The sequence below is a fragment of the Aulonocara sp. 'chitande type north' Nkhata Bay genome, linkage group LG15 (genome assembly GCF_057382095.1).
Source record: "Aulonocara sp. 'chitande type north' Nkhata Bay isolate Kocher_YH1m ecotype deep benthic linkage group LG15, A_spYH_male_GT1.1, whole genome shotgun sequence".
NCBI lineage: Eukaryota > Metazoa > Chordata > Actinopteri > Cichliformes > Cichlidae > Aulonocara > Aulonocara sp. 'chitande type north' Nkhata Bay.
The window spans coordinates 8702168-8723356 of NC_141358.1; positions in this window are offsets into that span (position 1 = coordinate 8702168).

Here is a 21189-nt window from a genome sequence, read left to right on the forward strand (position 1 = left end):
ACAAGCTGCTGGACACATTCCTCAGAGAGTTTGGTCCATATTGGCATGATAGCATCACACAGTTGCTGCATCCATGATGGAAGTCTACCGTTCCACCACATCCCAAAGGTGCTCTTTTGGATTGAGATTGGACTGTGGAGGCCATTTGAGTACAGTGAACTCACTGTTGTGTTCAAGAAACCAGTTTGAAATGATTTGAGCTTTTTTAACATGGTGCAGTATGCTGGAAGCAGGCACGAGAAGATGGGACCACTGTGGTCCTAAAGGGATGGATATTCTATTACTCGAAGCGGTATGCTTGATCTCTTCTGACCTCTGGCATCAACAAGGGAATGTTGAATATCCAGTCCCACTGACTGGATGTTTTCATTCTTTTAAACTATTCTCTCTAAACCCAACTGATGGTTTTGTGGAGAAATCCCAGTACTTTAGCAGTTTCTGAAATACTTTTACGGGCCTGTCGACGTCACTCAAATCACCTTTTTTCTCAGTCCAGATGTTCATTTTAAAACTTCAGCAGGTCATCTCGACCATGTCTACACACCTAAATGCATTGAGTTGCTCCAGTGCGATTTGGGTTAATTAGCTATTTGCGTTGATAAACAGTTGAACAGGTGTACCAAACAAACTGACCTGCAGTTTGCATTTTGCGCCAGTTACTGCAGGGTGCAAGAGCAAGCACAGAAACGCTGCTTGTTCTGTCTGAACTTAAGTTTGAGTCCAAGTTGTCTGAGCTACTTCAATTCATTACAATAACTGAAACTCCCAAACACTGCAACAAGGCACCAGATGTTAAGCTTCAATTAAAGCAAAGGCAATGAGAAGGCAGAAAATCCTAAGGTTGCGGTTTGTGTGACAGAATAGCAAGCAAGATGTAAACGATTAACTTAAACACACAAGTAGCCATATATTCAAGGATGCAGAAGAATATAAAGCTCCCTCATGACAAAACCCTATCATGTTTCTGATGAAGTACTAATAAGTGCTGTCTGACCGGTTCAACACGTGTGTATTGTGTGTGTTCAAGTCATCTCGGGCTAGTGTGCAAGTTCTGTCTTGTCCTGCATTCACGGAAAAGGCAGAGTGCTGAATGCATATGTGTATTACAGAGTAATAGATACACACAGAGAGAGATTACAGCAGGAATGCACACATCCTTCTCAATAAGCGCCCTTCATTTTGCTGACACTTTCTTTTGTTTTCAGTGTTTTTCCATTTTTATGTTTGTTTTTTCTTTTCTCACGTTATTTTTTTAGTCCTCGAGTGTGACTGACAGCTAAGAGCCCCCGTACCATTAATGACACATGATCATTTTTGGCAGCTATGTGAAGCCCTAAACACATCTTTAACTTCACAGCTTGCATACAAACACACACAAACACACACCCGTATATATCCTGTACTTACTGAGGTGTGTAGACAAACGCATCAGATAGGGCCATGTCGCTGTGACACATACACTCGCTGTTTTTCACTCTGCCCCATCTCTCAGTGTTCTAAGCAACATGCCCACACACTTTTTGTATTGCCCTTGTATATGTGAGTTATCAAGGCCTCGTGTTTCCTGTTTTGCAATCACCACCAAGGCCTCCCAGAAAACGTCTGCCTCTGGCTGATTCAGGAACAGCCTGGTTTCTGGCCCCAACCCTCTCAAAGTGGGGATTTAACTCTGAGGTATATATTCATGTATTCTATGTTTCAGCTTGAATATCTCAAGTTTCATTTAACAATTTCCAAACCTTAAAGGGTCTGTATGTTGTTTTAAGCAGATGTGGCTTTACCCTACTTATAAACATAATTTTTAACCCTCAAAGTAGAAGTGGAGCTGTGAAAACAAAAAGTAAACATGTAAAGCTCTGCTTTGACAACACATTTGAGGGTAAGCGCTGCCAGTTTCTGTGCACACAACATATAGTTTAAAATGACAACAGTGGCATGATTAAGTTCAAAATATGGCCCAAAAAAAGGATTCACAATCTTACACCATGGTGGGAAAAATCCAGTTCCTCATTCTAGCAGACAGTTGTTAGTTTTCCTAAAACTGCATGCTGCCGGATTTCTTTTTCTTTTTTTATCCGCTGCTACCTAAGTAACGTAGCGTTAACATTAACAAAAAATACTTTCTGTATGACTTTCAGCAGACTCGTTTAAACCACGAAACCTGTAAACATGCCTTAAAAAGTAATTTTGTTGTATTAACCTCACCAAACTGTGACTGAAAACTAAAACTAATATGATGTGTCGTCTAGTTCCATCCTACTACTGATATGAACCAAAAGCGATTGCTGATCCCAATTTGGTGAGTGAAAATTATGTTTGCGTGGCCAAAAAAGAGACAAATAAATTGTGTGCAGGCACACTGACTGACACAACGGTTAAAGTCATTTGCACGACATGCTCTTAGTCAGGCAGCTCAGTGGCTCCACATTGGAAATCTCATCCCACCAGATGAATGCAATGAGCCCAACCCCTTGTAAAGAAAATTAAACAAAAACCATAGAATTTCTGAAATGATGAGATGACTTTGGACCGGTCTTTTGAAAACTACTCACTGGTCTTTGTGCCTGCAGATGCAGCTCTTACCGCTAGTGTTATTAACATAAAAACTGTGTCATTATGACACAGAAGTTGATGTTTTTCTTTTGTTTTTCTGAGGATTTATGCTTCACTGGGAAATCTACACTGTACAACCTGCGATGTAACATGATGTGATGAATGTTGACATCAGTCCCATGCAGGCCGCAGCTATTGTGATTGGCCTAATTGGTGCTGGCTATTCCTCTTGTGAATTTTTGGCTACTTTGTTGCTGCAGTTTTTGAATTTATCTATCCAAGGATTCATGAAAGTCTGCAAATTCCCTGTCAGAGGTTGATGAAACTATTGGAATGGATGTGAGGGAATGAATATACAAAGAAGTGGAAAAACTTGAGAGACAGATATGCTCGCCCCCAAAGAGTAACACAATCACCAGGTTATTTAAAACACTTAATGCACCACACACAAGCACAAATGCCATCAATGATGTCAGCTACTTACGTAGGTTGTATCTTAGTTGCTACAAAGACTCAAAACAGAAGGCTAAATAAGGCCTTTAAATGTCCAAGGTCAGAAGAGGCCACTTTCACAAGGAGACGACTTTGAAGGGTGACTTTCAGATCACTCCTTTAGTTTCAGCATTGAATTTCTAAGTGATTCCAGAATGTCCAGACTTCCTGTTGTCAACTGTTCCAGTTCTGACACAGCTACCGTAGATGATGACGCCCACTCAAGACACTTGTCAAATTTCCCCATGCTAATTAAATGCTCTGCTTCTGTGTGAGTTGAACTCTTAGAAAGGACAGAAGAAAACCTCATTGGGCACAGGATGTTACAGGCACACAACGTATGTATTCCCAGGGGTAGCCTATATTTTGATTGCTTCCAGGACCAGCTTTGAAACAGTGTGGAAGTAAAACGGCATGGACAATGAGCAACTGATACAGACTAAAAAGGATAACAGGTTTTAGATTATTAGAAAAGTCAATTTAACAGGATGATTCTGTCAAAGGGAATTAGAAACATTTTGGTTTAACACGCTGCATGTGTTGGAAGTATCTTTATCTTGTGGGTCAAAAAACATAATGCCATTCTGCATGATAAAATTGCATGCCACGGGGTTATCTACTTGGATGCTCTTACTCATGTGTGTGCGAGTGTGTTTGCATATGAAAAACTCCTCCCCGCCCAGCAAATTATCTCTCCAAATGGTTGCACACCTGTACTTTACAACTTATCTTCACTAACGTGCCACACAATAACACTTAAGACCACCTAATCGGGACACATACCTCTACGCCGTTTAAGCGCTAACACATAACAGACGGGGGTTTCCTGTCCATTTTTATTGCTCCCATTTTTGTGCATTAAAATAAATAATCAACTTATCTATGGACATGCCCTTGGAGGTGGTTTCCCTGCTGACAGGTGCGTGCCTGTTTGCATATGTGAGTGTGGGAGTTCCCCTGAGGAAAAGCACAACTTTCACTTATCAATTTAGTAATCGATGAATGACTAAACCATTGACTGATAGTGATCTATACCAACCATGAAAGCAAAGCAGTTATATTCAGTCTATATTAGCAAAATTTGTGCTAATTCTAAATTAGCACTGCCATAGGTCTTGATAATAAGTCAGGGGCTTTAGGTGTGGTCGTGGCGATGAATTGTGGTCAAGAGGGGTACCTACTGTGGTCAGGTGTTCTGTGTGTGTGTGCGTGTTTGTTTGTGTGTATCTCTGTGGTTTGTGTTCAGGATGGGTGGAGTTGGGCAGGGCTTTTTCTTTTTTCTTTTTTTTGCTCATGCACAAAAGAGCAGGGCCACAGCTAAAAAATTTAAAGTAGTAAAGGTCAAAGCAACATTTCTATGCAACAAAAAGTGTTTGCATTGTGTTGCGCCTGTACAATTACAAGTTCCAGCACTGAGCATGTCCCAGCCTTTGTTATTTTGTGAAGACATCTGGTGTCTGACCGAGAGCGGTGTCTGTTTATACTAGTGATGCTTACATGAAATAAAAGAATACTTTTTTACATTCAGAGGGGGAGAAAAAAAAAGAACAATGTCTCATCTTTATAAAGTGATGCAAAAGTGATTCGCTACTATTTTTTTAATGCCTTTATAAAGACATTATACTATGTAGGAAACAAACTACTGTTGGAAACAGACAGTAGGAAATTACTAAATCCTTTTTGCTTAATGCTCTGCTCAAAAATAAATGATATTTAAAAGAAAAATAGACAGAGCCATCATCATATCGCTTGTCATCAGTGAATTGTGTAAGGAAACCTCGGACTGACCGCTTTTGCTGTTGTCATCATTGCAATTTTAAACTGGTTGTGACCTGCTGGGATAAAAGGACTGGTAAAGAATGCTTTTCTACTCTATCTGAGCACTCAGTGTACTTTTTTTACTACAAGCCCCATTCACACAAGCCATTTTTTTCTACAGCTAAACACTTTTAAGCTAACATTCCACACTCGTACTCTAATAAAGACAGTAATGCAACTGGATAGTGTAGTGGTAAGACCACACACCTTTGGAGGGGAAGTTGCAAGTTCAATTCCCTCCCAGTATCCAGTAAGGGTCCTGGCTAGGGCCCCCAGGCGCAGCTATGTCTACAGCCTGTCTGCAGCTTGGACACGACACATTTCACTGCATGTTGCTCAGTATCTTCCCCCAGGATACTTTAAAATGAGGATTAGAAGATCCTGGGTTCAGCCACAGCAACCCTAATGGATGGCCAATCAAAATAATACAGGGTTAGGGATTTTTTTTAGACCTCAAACCTACAGCCATCTTTTACACCATCTATGTGAGCTACCCAACCCTCAGCTCTCAGTGGCACGGGACTGCAGGTTTTTTGGCTTTCCTCTTGTGGCTTCAGTTTTCTTTTCAGGTTTAGTCCCTGAATAACTAGAAAATAATCATTTGAATGTGGTCTGCTGTGCTAACATGTCAGCTTCCATAGAAAAATAACAGCTTTTTTTTTTTTTTTTTTTTTTTTACGTGATGGCAGAGCTTCAGTTCATCCTTTGTCATTTTTTTTTTTTTTTTTTTTTTTTTAATAAATAGGACAGGGGGAATGAATGAGAGAAAGAGGGGGAGAGAAAGAAAGAAAACCAAAGGGGAGAAGAGACGGTGAGAAGGGGGGGGGGAAGAGAGAGAGAAAAAAAAAAAAAAGAACTCCTGGGTCACCTGTATGGAGAAAAAAAACAAACAAACAAAAAAAACAAACAGAGGAGACAGCAAACAACAAAGAGCAACATAATAATAGAGAAAACAAAGCACCATCACAATAAACTAGCTAGCCATAGATATCAATATTTACTAAATAATAAACGATATTGTGCAGCACGCAAGATAGACAGCGCACAGTGTGCTTTGAGGCAGCAGCCAAGAAAGCTTTAGTCCGCGTCTGTGAATACCCATGTGTGCATACCTGTGTGGATCAGCATGCTTGCATTCCAAAGGTTTCTCCATGTAATGATCTGCTAGGGAGTGTGGGGGGGCCACAGCCCCGTCCTCCAGGGTGTGAAGCGGGTATGGAGGAGATCAAAACTCCGGACATCCAGAGGCCCCCAGAACACAAGAGACCATGGAAGACCAACAGAGGGGCAGCCGCGCCACTGTTCCAGTAAGAGCTGAGGAGAGTCCCAGATGAGGGCTCGCCCAGCAGCCGCGGAGCAGAAGTCAGGGGGAGTTGCAGTGACGCGCCCGTGAGCTCCGCCGGCCCCCAGCTGCGCCTGAGTGACCGAGCCCCAGGCCGAGAGGCCGGGGGCACCCCACCTCCAAAGGGGCCCGAGCGAGCCCCAGGCCCCAGGCCCCGACAAGCGGCCGCCAAGGAGTGAGCCGGTGTGTACCCGGACGCCCACCCCCAGACACAAAGAACCACCAACACACCGACACCTGAGGGAGTCCGCCACCGGCAGGGGAAGTGGTGGTGGGTGGAGATAGGCCTCCAAACCTTGGAGGGCCTGAGGTGTCCCCAGAGAGGTGGCGTCTGATACCCAACCTGACATATAGACACAGACATACAGGCACACACAGACACAAACATCCATTCCCACCCTCATGCTCTCATATGCACTCACTCCACACTCAACCAACGTGGAGACAGACATAAAGAGACGCTGTACACACGATCACACTCCCCAAGCGTACTCTACAAACCGGGTCTAGGTACCCTTGTCCCTGGAGGGGGGAATTGCACCCAGACCCAGGTGGTGTTACCCTTTTCCCTGCGGTGGGGAGAGGCAGACCACCCCGACTCCGCAGCAGCAGGGAGGCCCCACACCCCAGACCGCAGTCGGACGGCCAACTCCTCCTACTAGCCCTCCCGCTCCAGCAGGCCGCAGAGAATGGGGGTGGGAAAAATAACAGCTTAACATGGACAGAAAAGCAAATTGTCTCTCAGACAGCACACACCTCCCTGCATCCAATTGAATTACAACAGGTGTCCAAAACTGTGCAAAAGACCCCCGGTAGCATTTTAGCCCTCCCTCAGATGTGTCCTTCAGATGTGTGTGCAGGTCTGTCAGTCAAGAGTCAAGTCAATCATACCGTGTTTATTGTTATGGTACAGAGGTGATCCCTCATGTCTGTCTCAGTGAGCAGCTGTCACTCCCTACACCTCTGCTGTTGTTGTTGTCTTGATGAGGTACTTTCCCTCTCTCACACTTCCTCCCACAGGACCCTTTGTTTATGACAGGGTGTGTGTCTGTGTATGTGTAGGAGCGTGTGTCAATACATGTGGCACACGCATCTGATGTGGGCCCTCACATTCTCAGAAAATAATTTAAACCAAATGTACCCTCACAAAGCCGCCTCGCACTCACAAAGAGACAGACGCGAGAGCGCACGCCGAGATTTGCAGTCATTTGCATCATTTTGTCTTCCTACATTCAGACACTTTCTCGAAAGCGCTCCACGGGTAGGTACCGGTAATAAAAGCAGCCAAAACTCTCAACTGAGCGGTGTTTTAACCGAACGACAGCACTGCCTCCCTGGTCGTTTGTACACCGCCGCACTGGCAGAGCGACCAGGTTGAGTCGTGATTGTTTTTGCATAAAAACAAAAACCAAAAAAAACAACCACGCGGCTGTTCCTGCGTCTCATTTCCTCTCTCTCTCTCTCTCCATTTCCCTTTCCCATCTTGCTTCCCTCTGCTTCCACTGCCCCGGGGTCCACTCTTAAAAAGCGCACCCAACATCCATCAGGTGTGAGATCGAGACCGTGACCTCACGAAGACAGGAAGTGACAGGTACTTGCGCCCACGTGTGTGTGTCTGAGTAATTGTGTGAGGGAAGACACACAGCTGGTTTCAGCAACACCAGGAAAATTTGCTTACTTCAGCTGAGCTCTGCCGCGGGTGTGTTTGGTGAAAATACGTGAGTGGCTGCTCGAAGAGAGCCTTGGGTGTCAAGTTTTGTTTTTGCTTCTTGCTGTGTTGTTTCTCACCCCGCCATCTTTTTTCTTTTCTTTTCATGTACAGCACCACTGTACATGTGCATAAAAGAAAAGGTGCGAGACTTATCTGTCTATTTGCATGTGTGAGTACTCTGCAAGCAGGATGTGCAGTAGCCACGGAGCTTGAGTGTTGCGTTTCCCTGTAATAATTCGAGTCCATGCATTCGATGCGATGGCGCTAACACGCATGCGCTACGCGGACACTAAAAACCGTACCACGTATTTGGATATCAGTTTTATGAGGAGAAGCACTCAGGCTCTGGCCTACTTGCTAAACTCTTGTCTTTGTCAAGGAATATTATCCAGCACCGACCTCTCACCTTCAACCCTTCCCCAGCTTGTACTGGAATTCTCAGGGATAAAACTCCGGGAAGGACTGGAAATACCCCCAACGGCTTCTTTGATAAAAAAGAAAGGTAGAGAGCTGCACCCAGCAGATGGTACGTGGTGAGTGGATAAGGGCTTAACCCGACAGATGTAGGTAATAAACTCGCTTTCTGGGGAAAACTCATTAGAGTGTCGCTCTTTTATGTGGTAAAGCTGTTATGCATGTAAAATATGACACGTATGCAAATCAGATGAAAGTCCGAGATGTGATAGCTTAGTTTTTGTTGTGTAGTTTTGCTTTGTGCCTTGTTTTTGGTGTATAAAAGAGACATCTCTATTAAAATTGAAGGTTTGTGTGAATTGTGTTAAACTGCATCCCAACAATAAATATCTTTGTGCTGTTTCCTTGTTGTTGTTCTTGTTTTTTTGTGGTAGGGCCTCTAATTCAAAACTCCTAATGCTGACAACACTGAAACAAAGCATAACCTCTCACCCTCTCTCTCTCTCTCACACACACACACACACACACACACACACACACACACACACGCAGTCTACATATCCATCTGTTCTCTCTGCTTTCTGTCTCTCGATTCGACAATCCCACAACTTCTTATCTCTTTGCACGGCTGTGCTCCCAACACCCTGAATCCTGCCCCCCCACCACGACCACCAGACACACACTCTCCACATCCTCACACACACACACACACACACACACACACACACATATACACCTCAACACCCCCCCCCCCCCCTCCTTTTCTGCTGATGAGCTAAGGCGCCTCTGCTTGGTTGTTTGGTCACACTACCCCAGTGTTGAATCCAGATAACTACACTGTGAAGCCTGTGGTTTTGCCTGTGAGTGTGTGTGTGAGTGAAGCAAATTTTCAAGGTGTGTATAATGTCCCTGGGTTTTACTCGAGCTGTTGTCAGATGGTGTAACTCAACAAATAAAAAGGTTTGAAAGTAATGCACTCTTGTGTTTTCTTTCTTTTTCTTTTTTTGTGTGACTTCTACAACTTAAACACCTGCTGGGTAAGGTAAATATTTTATATTGTTATATTTAAAGGTGTGCCCTGGGTGTCAGGCTCACATTGTAACGGAGTAGTTTGTGACGTAAAAAAAAAAAGAAAAGAAAGAAGAAGCAATAGAAGCACTGCAGCTACATTTTAAACCTTCTGCCTTCACCACTTGCACACAGCAAGTGTTATTAAAGCGGAGTGTGCATACAGCTAGCTTTGGAGCTCAATAAAATGAGAAAGCAAATGAGTTAACCTGTAATAACCTTAAACTCTATAGTGACTTACAGTCCCATCGACCTTTATCGTGGTACATGTCTCGGATCAAAAACACATTACATATACTTAGATGCTGGTTCATCAGTGACTATATTAAAAACAATCCAAATAACAATCGTATCGATATCAATGCTGGTATTGGTTTTGGATCAATAATAGCCCAAAAGGATCCGCATTCTATTTCTATCCTCCAACTTTTTGTGTGTTGACTGTCACACCTATATTACTTATAGCCTATAGCGCATTTAAAGAAGAGAAGGTGACCCAAAGTGCTGCAGAGACAGTTAAAAACACACTGCTGTCCCCTTCATATGCTGCCATTGTAAGTTAAAAGTATTGGTACTAATTTCAGCAATACCGCCCCCTGTATTTATTTCTAATTATTGGGTTTTGGATTAATACCAAAGCACTACTTACAGCACTACTTTATACTGGGGGGTGTCACCTTTATTGGATGGTAACAGGAAATGTGGAGGGAGAGAGCAGGATAATGAGCCGCTCGGTGTCAAACCACAAATTCTATTTAATGTTCATGTTGCCATGTTGCATTATAAGCCAGTGTTGGGGTGGTTACTCAAACAAAGTAATGTTTTGGACATCGCGTGCTAGTGTTCTTAAAAGTAATTCGTTACACTACTCATTACATTACTTTTATGTTACTCATTAAAATTAAGCTAAGTTCCACACACCAACACTATTCTACAGAGGATACACATAAAATATTTCTTTGAGTTTTTACATAGGGGCACAACAATCACAATACAAACTGAAGATGAAAATTCAACTGTGGAAACACGAACAGGTAGTAATAGAGGCTACACTGCTGCGAGCCTCACTGCTCATAACTGTTTTCGTTACCTGATGAAGTTCAGGCTCTGGGTGCTTGCCTGGGGTCGACATTCACTCAGTTTCTTCTTGACTAGTTTTGCGCTAGCATGCTGTCTGCGAAAGATGCTTGGAGAGAGTGTTTTCTATCCTGGATGCAGTTGGACATCACACTCTTGTCCTTTTTGTGCAACAAAATTTAAAGTAATGGCCATATCTCCACTCAACAAAAGCTGTACCACTATTTTCTCTCGCTAGCACACAAACTAATATCAGCTAATAGTAGAGCGCAGGAAGAAAAAAAAGTTTTGTTTATTTTTTCTTTCTATCCAGATGGCATCGAGATAATGGAAAAACCTTTGTAACACACGTAAGATCGGTACATAACAGTAACAGTACTGTAACTACTGAATTTAATACAGTAACATGCTACATTAAAGTGCTACTAAATATGTAATGTGATTACTGTAGTTTTTCATCTTTTTATCTGTAATAAGTTATGCTATTTTTTCCTCTGGTGGATACTGGTAACTGCAGTATTAAATACAAAACTCGACACATTACTCACTGTAACCCACTCACTCACTGTTTGCTTTTATAAGAAGCAAAAACAAGTCAAATTACCTCATTCTGTAAAACTTTGCATCTTTTAAGGTAGGGCTGTATATAAGAATTCTATCGTCCCGATAACGATATAAATCACAAAAATGTAACATTTTCTGTATATTCTGTGAATCTCGGGCAGCTCGACTTGCGTGAAGTGTTTCCAGCTGCGCGTCGTGTAGCTGGAATCGAGTGTTTTAACAGATGCATGAAACTATACATTTTTAGACATAAGTTGTAAAGGCCGCCGTTTTCTTTGTGAGTATTTATTACACGGCGTGCTGCGGGGAAAAGCCTGTTCTAACGTTTGAGTCTAAGGTTTATTTTTTAGCACCTGGCGGCTCTTTTTTAATTCTCATCCGTAAATAATCTGCTATTTCACGTGATTCAGTTTATTTTGAAAAGCCTCAGCAGGATCTTGAGCTTTATTGTGAAAGGTTTATGTGGAACATAAACAAGCGGACACGCGATGCTGTTACCGATGTTGTTGCTAACCACAACGCATAAAACCAGGCGCTTGTCCGTCCATAGTGTGGTTATATAAAATATAAGAGAAAGAGAGAACTTTAAGAAATTAATATAGCCACGACAGTGACCATCAAAATGATGAAAAAATATTGCCGTAAACTGTTTATTTTGCGACACCACGAAACGAACGATAGCGTAAAATGAAACGATAGACGTTTTTATATCGTCATCCGATATATATCGTTATATCGAACAGCCCTATTTTAAGGCATTGCATATTAGCCCATTTTACTCTCTGTTTAAACTTAAACCCTCTCTCTGAGTGGAGCAAAAACAGCAAAAACCGGAATGTCACAGCCACAGTGATGTCACCTTCTGGTTTTGAACTCAGAACTTTGAAATATCAGTGTTAGCTTTGTGGCTCTGCTCTGGCTGGAGTGTTAATTTATGAGCTAACACTTGAGAACATGCTTAGCAAGCTGGATACATAATGCATGTGTACATACATGCAACGCACAAGTATATGCCAATTAGCGTTAAGTGGCATAGTGATAAATTAATCAAATTTCACTCACCAAATCTGAAGCACAAACTTCCTGGATGTTAGTTAGCGCCAACAGTACAATCACTGAAGAGATTTAGTTCAGAGCCTCGAATGGATCTGTATGGAAGTTCATTTGTGCCACGGAAAAATGTAAAGAAAGAAAAAGTTAAAAAAAAAAAAAAAAGAGTTTCTCTGAAGTAAGTTGCAATTTTGAGCTACGTAACGTGTTTGGATATGAAATGCTTGGATACTAACTTTTTCAACTTAACTCTATTTAGTGGTTTTTTTCCACCAGTGGTGGAAACTAGTACTGTGCAATACTGCAAATTTTAGTATCCCATACCAAGCAAATAGAAGGCCAGCGTTGCCGGTAACAATACCAAGGCTTTTAACTCATTAAGGCAAGCTTATGTAGGGGAGAGCATTGTGCGTGATCTTTTATGAGCTGAACACATTTTAATGACCACTAAATCGCTGTGATTTTTACTTTCCACAATAATTACAACAAAGCACACCTTTCAGGTTTTCTTGTATTTTGAAACTTGGTTTTCTGGGGACGTGTAATGTAAATGTGCCTTCCTCTAAAGTTCTTTAGATCAGCTTCTGTTGTTTAAATGCCCTATTCGGTCTTTAAGTCTGAGGTCATTAACCGTTTCAGGGTCCAAACTAAGCTTCAGGTCCTAAAGTCAAACAAACACTCCGGCATCACTCAGAGTTAAAAACTGTCTAAATTCTTTCATCTTTAATAAAATTATCAGTGTTGCTGCTTTACCAGGTGTAACAATTAATTTTAACATCCAGGCATCCATGAAAACAGAATTTATGATATTTGATGGAGTTAGATGTTAGCAGGAAGTTAGCTCACTAGTTTCCACCTAAACATAATATACCATGTTCTAACTGAGGGATTTCTGAAAGAATGTAAATGTAGATGTACAGCTCTGCTAAAATTTAAACATACAGCTCTGCTATCACTTCCGACATAAATGAAGACAGGAAACTAAGTTGGTATAGAATGATGTGCTACGTGGTGGCTAGCTACGCAGCTATGGTTAGCACAGTGAAGCTGGAGGATGAACGCTAACGTTTTTCCACTCAATAAAAGTTAACGCGAGAGTTCCCAATGGTTAAGGACAAATGGAATCACATGGCAGGATCCAGTTTGGACCTTGAAGCACGCGATGGTCAGCACAAAAAGGTTCAGACAACTTTCATAGCGCATGTGTGAGTTATATTGTTTCATTTCCAAAAACACAATCCAGTGGGCTGAACTTAGAGGACAGAAGATAGACTGAAAATATCAATATTATAGTGCTAGTATCGACCCAATACCAGTACTATCAATATTTGGATCAATCCACCTACCTCCAGTGGTCACAAAATTTCATAGATGTTAAATCTAATATACAGCAAGTCTGTGTCAGCATTTCTTTCAGGAAGTCCAACTTGCAGTATCTACATGGATGAGTTATTAAATTACAACACAATAATTGATCTCTTTGTATAGTGTCCCACTGAAAAGGAAGACAAAAAAAGAGTTTAAAACTGCTTTTGTACCAGGCTAAAAACACTTTTTCAATATTGTAAAGGTGGGAATTTTAACATCAAGTGGACATTACAGAACTGGTGGAGAGTCCTAGGTAATAAAACCTTAGTAGATGTTTTTCCCCTTTGGAAATGATACACTAATAAGCATGTGAGTCATCAAATGAGCCAGGATGTGAAAAAGGTGTGGGCATTACCATCTCTGGTGTGGGCATTACCACCTCTGGGAGGAGCTGGCTCACCCCACCATCACATGACATGTTGAGATCCCCTGAAGCAAGGTGTGAATGGGGGTTAAAATGCCTGGAAGGGATCTCAGTACTACATTGTAGATGGCTGATAGCCGGTGTCGTAAACCACCACTTCTGTTCAACGATCGTCATTCTCAGCAAAGAAATGACCTCCTTTACTCATCTCTCAAACCATTTGTCTTCTTGGTTCAAAATTTAAACACTTTGGCATTCTTAAAAGGGTATCCTTTCTCCCAGGGATACAGCTGAGTCTTGTCCTGTTGAGGTGGGCAAATTCCAAGTTACAAAAATGCTACCCCATGTGTTGCGGTTGTTTGAAGCCTCTTGGGTGAGTGGAAAAATCGCTTCTCAAACCTTGAGAAGTCAAGTGCCTTCTTTTCAAGCTCTCAAGACTACAGTTTTACCTGCTTTATTTCAAGTTCAAGTTCAGGAAAGTCTCTGGAAAAGTTCTTGCCACTTCTGATTTATATACAGCACCACCTGCATTAATAAAAACAGAAAAATCCCCATCAAAGCTCCTTACTGTCAATCTTGCCCCCCCCCCCGTCATTGTCATCAGGATGAAGGGTAGAAAATCTCAGAAAGTTTGATGTGTTTTCACTCTAGATGAAGCCAAACTACCGTCTGGGATATGAAGGACAAGAAATTCCCAGTGCCTAAGCAAAGGCAAATGTTAATTAGCTAGTCCTTCAGCTATGTATGTGACAGCCTTTAGTTTCAGGGTGACGGTGGTAAGCTTTCTGGGGCCATGACAACCTTGGAAGATAGAGAAACTGCTCCAATTAGGACTCTGTGCTAAGGTTGAAGGTGTTTATATGTGATGCCATAATCTGTTTAGCTAGCAGCGAACAGAGTGTGAATAGAGTGGCTAGTCACAAGTGCATTCAAATTAAATGGCATCAAAAGTGAGCCTTGATTTTCTTTGTAGGTGGGCATTCTGGATGGTAGATAGATAACTCGCATTGCGTACACCAGACTTTCAGGTCTTGTAATCGTGTATTTTTTTTCCAGCTAAATAGTGTCATCACATGCAATAATACTTTACACAAAAGTTTAGTTATGTGAAAAGAGAAGAGCAGAGTGCTCAGAGGTCTGGGGAACAATCTAGTAGCAATTCTGAAAGCAAGGTGGATGTACATGAGAAAATGATCCTAGTGGGGAAAATTGCCCAAATTTCAATTTTAAAATTTGAAACCCATAAAGAAATAGACTAATCGACTGAATTTCCTAAATTGCATAATCTGCTTAGCAATGTGTATACACAAATCAGTCTGAGCAGCATGCATCCATGCTGATTAACTTTCAAGATCCATCAGCTGAGATAAGCCCCCTGAAACACACCTTTCCACCAGCCTGGTATCTGCTGCTCTTATCTTTAAGGGGACAGGTGTTAAAAACCTGCCGTCTGCATTGCTGAGTACATTTATCACAGACGCCCACATACTCCAGAGTGTTTGTTCAGAGTTCCCCGCCTATGATAACATCATCACTCAGCAGCCACTGGAGACAAGATGTATGGATGACACCAACAAGGAGCAATGCTTGAGATGTTGTAATTTTCATCTTTAGAGGACTCTCCCTGTTATAGGAAACTTTACTATGATGACAGATACAGATGACGGTTTTGTCCACAGGCCGTTTACAGCTATTTTCAGCGCTAATTCTAAATTTAAGGGGAAAAGTCAGTCTTATTAGGATTTAATAACAGTAAGGATGAGCACTTGCGGATGCAGACTTAATCAGTTTTGCACATTCTTTGTCAGCATTAGTTCTCTTCCTGTGACCTTCCATGGAAGACATGTGATGACAAAAAAAATACATCAGCTTTCATCATGACAATTTTCCTTCAGTTGAGCCTTGCCCCCATGCCCCTACCACGCTGTAAATAAAATGACCTTGCGAAGCATCTCATTTAAAAAGTTTTAATGAGTAATTGAGTGTAGAGGCAAAGAGGGAAGAAAATTGAGCTTCTTTCTTAGAGGAAAAATGAGCTTCGTGATTACAAAAATCACAAGTTACAAAAATGCTCACTCACTTTTTCGGAATTCAAAACTGCAAGTTACAAAAATGCTCCCTTAGTTTTTCGGAATTCCAAGACTGCAAGTTACAAAAATGCTCACTCACTATTTCGGAAGTCAAAAACTGCAAGTTACAAAAATGCTCCCTCACTTTTTCGGAAGTCAAAAAGAATATGTTAGGTGTTTTAATAATGTGTTTTAGCATGTTTTAATAAAGGTGAAAAATGAAAGGATTTTGATTCTTTAAGTCAGGACTTAAAACTTGTGTTATTTGCTCCACAGATTGGACTTTGAAACAAAACTGGTGCTCTTCTAAAAAGTGCTTCTGACCGTTATTGATCATAAGTGGATGGGAGTTTGATTTTGAAATCAGGAAGGGCATTAGTATCCAAGGAAGTCATGTGGTAGTCATAGGCTTTCCGACTGTTACAACATCTCCCTGTGCATAATCCGTGAATCTTGGAGCCTCTGTACTGGCAGATCATTAAAACAGCGGGAAAAGCGAACTTGATCGCCTACACTCATGTGTTCAATCCCGCTACGGGGGCATGACACAACGCGCCAAGTTACAAAAATCCAGAAATGCACCAACGGCATAAACACCATTTTTGTCATATGTTGCCATTTGCCAGGTAGGCCACAGTGTGTATAAAGGGGCCCTTAAACCACATCTACTTACACCTCACCAGCCCTTTTATTAGGCACATTTTGCTAGTGTTTGCTAGTGCTAGTGCTAGTGTTGCATGGAATCCATTTTGCCTTCACAATTGCATTAATTCTCCTAATCCACCACATCCCAAAGTTGCTCTTTTGGATTTAGATCTGGTGGCAATGGAGGCTATGTGAGCACAATGAACTTATTATAATTTTCAAGATGTTCGAGATGATTTGATGATTTAATTTGTGGTTCATTATCCTGCTGGAAGCAGCCGCTAGCAGATGGGGAACACTGTGGTCAAAGATGTGGACATGGTCAGCGACAATACTCAGGTAGGCTGCAGGGTTTAAATAATACTAATAATATTAAGGGACCCATAGTGTGGCAAAAAATATCCCCCACACAAGTATGCCACCACAAGTATGTTATTTCATAGATAGACACACATGCCCCAGTGTGTGTAATTAACAGATAGGCTGAAAAGTTGCTTTTTAATGCATGTTTCCTGTTATTATTCCTATTGACTGTGTTATTAATCATTGCACTTACTCGCTGTCCTCTAAAACTGTGCGATGCATTCATCGCCAGCTGTGCCGTTGTTTTTCTTTGTTTTGTTTCCCTCTTCGTGCATTTTTGGCCCATATGTCCTCTGCTCGTCTCTCTAACACACACACACACACACACATGCATACACGATTACAAAGCGAGGAAAAAAAGACCCTACTGTGTACAGCAGAGCATTTGCTTGCTTCAGCTGTCTAACTTTGAAGATGATGTCAGAATGTGACAGTCACCACTCTATCCACCAGCTTGTTTCATAACAGGTGTTATACATACAAAGAGAAAGTGTGTGTGTGCTTATCAGTGTGTGTGTGTGTGTCTGTGTGTGTGTGTGCATTTGCCTTTTCAGCCTGGCTCTGTTTTGGACTGCAGACCACAAACAACCCTGAGGTCTGAGGATTGTTATCTCATTGGTGCAATTATCACACTTGCAGGCAGATAGACACACAGAAACACACACGCGCACACCACTTTCACCCCATTACTTTGAACCACACCCACTGGACGGGTGTGTATCTGAAGGGGGCTGTGTGAGTGTGTTTTGGAGGAATGGAGGGTGGATGTAGGGCAGATTGTACTGATGGTTGGGGCACCCCTGTGACAAGTGTCCTAAATCAGGGTAGTCAGGCATGATCGTGCCATTGTGAATCGACTTGTCAGGATCGCTTAGAGACAACAATGGAGCGGACAGACGAGAGGCGAGTGTGTGTGTTTTATCGCATGTTGGATTAAGGATAAATTAAAATGTGCGTTCGTGGCCAGTTGCAGTGTTGGGAAGTGATGGCAGGGGAGGGGCTGTAGCGAATGTAGCGGGTGTGCGCACGTGTGTTTGTGTGTGGGTCTGTGTGGTGGGCCCTATTGAAAGGCCCTTCCTTCTGCTCTATTTACCCAGGTGAATGGGGAAGCTGGACCAAGGCTGGGCGGGAAAACATGTCATTTTGTGCCAAGCAAATTTGTGTGTGCGCCTGTGTGTGTGTGTGAGGAAGCAGGTGGGGTGGGGATACTGTAGTTAAGTAGAAGTTGTCAAGACAAAAAGTTAGCCGCACCATGACCCTACACTCTCAATCCCTAACCCAAACAGACCACTCCAAGCACACGCGCGCACACACACATGGGGACGCACACAAACCATTGTAAACATAGCAGTTTCTACATATTCTTGGATTCATAGAGTCAAAAAATTGCTTTCAAGTTTCTAAAGCGTATCATTTTTTTTCAGTCACGCCTTACTTTGTGTGTGTTCACATGTGTCTGTGTGTGTAATAAAAAAAAAAACCTAGACAGAGCCAGTGTGAAAGCAGACAAAATGGGCTCTAAGAGGAAGTGTCTGTCGTGTGTGCGAGTATGGCATGTTTTTTTTTGGGGGGGGTTTTTTGGTGGAGGGGGGGGTGTTGCTGGGAAGTCGGTAACCTGCTGTCAGGCTGAGAAATTTGACCACACTCCAGCACCAGAAGCCTGCGAGGATGTCAGCGTTTGTGCGTCTGCGTGTGTATGTGTGTGTGGTTACCTATAAAGGCCCTGTTTGATACAAAGATTCGGATCACGCTTGTCTCCAGTGTGACGGATTGTTATGAAAATTACAAAGAGAGACAGGCGCGTGGCACAGACCTGAGCGCAGAGTATAAACGGTAGCTGTGCGTGACTCGCTGATATGAATGATTGGAAAATAACACCAATTACAGTTTGCAGCTTGCAAATGTGACACTGCTGTACTGTAGTGTTATTTATTGTTTACGAGGCATTCTTTCTCTCACGTTTATTCAGAATTTCATATTTGTTCATAGCAAAATTACACTTACATCCCTACATATTATTAAATATAGCTTTGTTTGATAAATATATCAAACAAATTAAGCTCATTAGCTTATAGTGCAGTGAATCCTTAAGTGAAGTACTATTTCGAATTTAAACTTTATGAGGCTACAGTTTCATCATTTCCGTAAATGAACAGCCCACCTCTCTGTTGCCCTCTATTTATTTATTTACTCGGCTCTTTCAGTCTTTTATCTAATGGCCTAACGTCTGTTTTTTGCTCTTTGACCTCGTTGGCACTGCTTTAGCAGTACTGACCCACTTTTTCAAATGTTTACAGTTATTTTTTTATGGCTATCTGCAGCAGGCACATTGGTCTATACATTTTTTTGCTCCTGAAAAAAACAACAACAAACAAACAAACGGCCTAACGAATGGCAGCCAAATCTGGGAAGACAGCGACTTGCAGATGAGTCTAATCACCTCAGCAGCACTCCCCATCTCTCTCTCTCTGCCTCGCTCACTCTCGTACCCGACTATCTCTTCGCCCTCAGTCTCTCTTTCCACATGGCAGCGACTATCTGCTCAATCTGTGTGTTCTGGTTGCGTCTGAACATATGCATGTATGTGCGTTTCGTGATTGTGAGCGCGCTCATATCATAGAGCATCCATGCCCGTGTGTTATGGTCCTCACATGGCAGCCAAATGCGGTTGTTTTGGGCAGGGGTCCTGCACCTTTACCTCTATCTGCAAACAGATAACTGAAAAGAACAACTATTCTGTATGGAATACAGGTAAAAAATCAGCACGCATGCTTTCGTAGTCATATAGCAGCACCAAATTTCTTTTTGAAAAAGGGATGTTCAGCTGTTTAACTGACTTGGTGATTCTAACATTAAATGTGTCACCAGCAACAATGAGCCTGTGGTTCCAGGTCACACACGGGTTGAACAAGCCTATCTGTGTGTCCAAGAATTCACTGTCACCCAATATTTTCTCAGAAAAAATTGTTGTAAATAAACCAATCAGGATTTAACTCCTAGGTGCTACATGTTACATGTGAAAAGGGAGGTATTTTGAGGTATTCTCCTTAACCTTTGACCTAGCTAATCCAGGCGGTACTCCTTGGTGACCGATTAAAGTTGCACGAGTCCAGTTTCCTTTTTGAAAATGTAACATATCATTTTCAAATGAATGTTCATTGTAAATGAAATGAATAAACACCAGGGGGATTGTGAAAGTAAGACACAAAATTCCAAATTTTTGGATGAGAAATTTTATAATAACAAAAGTACACAAAGAAAGTGTTTGATTTTTTTGTGAAAAATAAAAATATCAAATTTCATGGTTTGACCCCGGAGTTGAAGCTGTGTCAAGGCCACTTTCGTACATGCCAGTGGGGCACATGCATGACTTTTCACTACCGGTGCTCTATTTGAACAACGAGCGCACTTGTTGCCAAATGCAGTGATCTGATTGGTCAGATCAGTTTATTCACAGGTGAAAAATAATGGAAAAAGAATGCCGTAAATTTGTTTTGTGAAATGACTTGGCCAGTGTGAACTGTTTCATTTAGAATAGGTGTGTCCATTGTTGCTTAGGTTGTCACAAATGGAACAGTAATTTCCAAATTGAACATCATGTTGTATCAAACAGAATATGAAACTATCAACTGAGACTGCACACTCATTAAGAAAGTGTTTGCTGAGGTCATAAATCAAGTTAGAAGTCGGGTCATTTTCCCGTCAGACTTTTTTAGCAACCTAAAAAGTCGCCCACCTTTGACCAGTGGTAGGAACAAGGGCACGCTAGCTTCATTTTTCAGACCCAGAGACTGCATCTACATTTTATATACATTCTGTGCCTATTTGGGACAAAATGGTCCCATTAAAATGATGTTATTAATTAATTTATGTGTCTACACATGGATTGTTTTAATATTTTTTTATGCCTTATGCATGCTAGTAAATTGTCGGATCTCTGCTGACCTCCTCCACACAAATAACCACTAAATAACCTGCTTTAAAGGCCTTTTTCACAAACTGCATTGTGACATTTTACATACAGGTTTCTGTAATTGTAGGAACTCCAATTTCAACTTCATGGAGCTCTGTTGTTTTTTGCCCCCCTCCCATTTTTCTCCTCTTCTCTGTACCATGGATGGGGACGGTAGTTATCAGGCCCAGCCAGCACAGCCCTGCCCTTCTACCTGACCACTGCCAGCAGGGAGCGGCTGCTCTTGCCTGAATATCTCCAACCACAACAGCAACAAGAGAATGAGGAAATCAGGCTAGAGTAATCTATGCAGACCCAGAGCACGCTGGCCAGCGTGTG